Consider the following 448-nt stretch of genomic DNA (forward strand, 5'->3'; position numbering starts at 1 on the left):
CTCACCTCACCTCACCTCACTTCCCGGCCCGGCCCCGCTTTCACTTTCGTTTCTGCCGGGGCAGCTTCACCACACGCCCCGCCCCGGGAGGGAGGAGAGGGCCGGCCCCGCCTGCTGCGGACGGGACGGCTCTGAGCCCCGTGAGCCCGGCCCCCTTCCCGCGGCAGGAACAAGTCCCGGCGCCCGCGGCTGCCTGTACACACGGGCTTCACCCTGAGACAGCAGACACAAGGCTGCCGGTAGCTCCACAGCCCCTGCCCCCTCCCTCAGGGGCAAGCGGTCTGGAGCGCTACACGGGCCGCTCAGCTTTAGGCCCGCCCCCCTCAACGAGGGTCTCTTGAAGACAGCAGCTTTTAAGGCATCCTTGCCTTCCCCAGAAGGGCCCTCTCTCGAGTGCATTGTTCTGTGGTGGCAGAACAAGGGGCTCAAGTTGCAGCAATGGGAAGTT

The 448-nt window shown here is 66.7% G+C and overlaps 1 protein-coding gene across 3 annotated transcripts in view; it reads right to left on the bottom strand.

The window, feature by feature from the left end:
- Nucleotides 1-85, bottom strand: part of LOC109289461 (interferon-induced 35 kDa protein-like) — a 5,171-nt gene extending 5,086 nt beyond the window's left edge. Inside the window, exon 1 of one of the 3 annotated variants that reach the window (XM_019505475.1) lies at nucleotides 16-85. The gene's annotated coding sequence lies outside the window, so the exon portion shown is untranslated. Of the gene's footprint in view, nucleotides 1-10 lie in introns of all 3 variants that reach the window. The other 2 variants (XM_019505483.1, XM_019505493.1) reach the window with 2 other exon arrangements.
- Between the last annotated feature and the right edge of the window lie 363 nt (nucleotides 86-448).

This window comes from Gavialis gangeticus, unplaced genomic scaffold, assembly GCF_001723915.1.
Source record: "Gavialis gangeticus isolate Ggan-Ray unplaced genomic scaffold, GavGan_comp1, whole genome shotgun sequence".
In the NCBI taxonomy this organism is placed as follows: domain Eukaryota; kingdom Metazoa; phylum Chordata; order Crocodylia; family Gavialidae; genus Gavialis; species Gavialis gangeticus.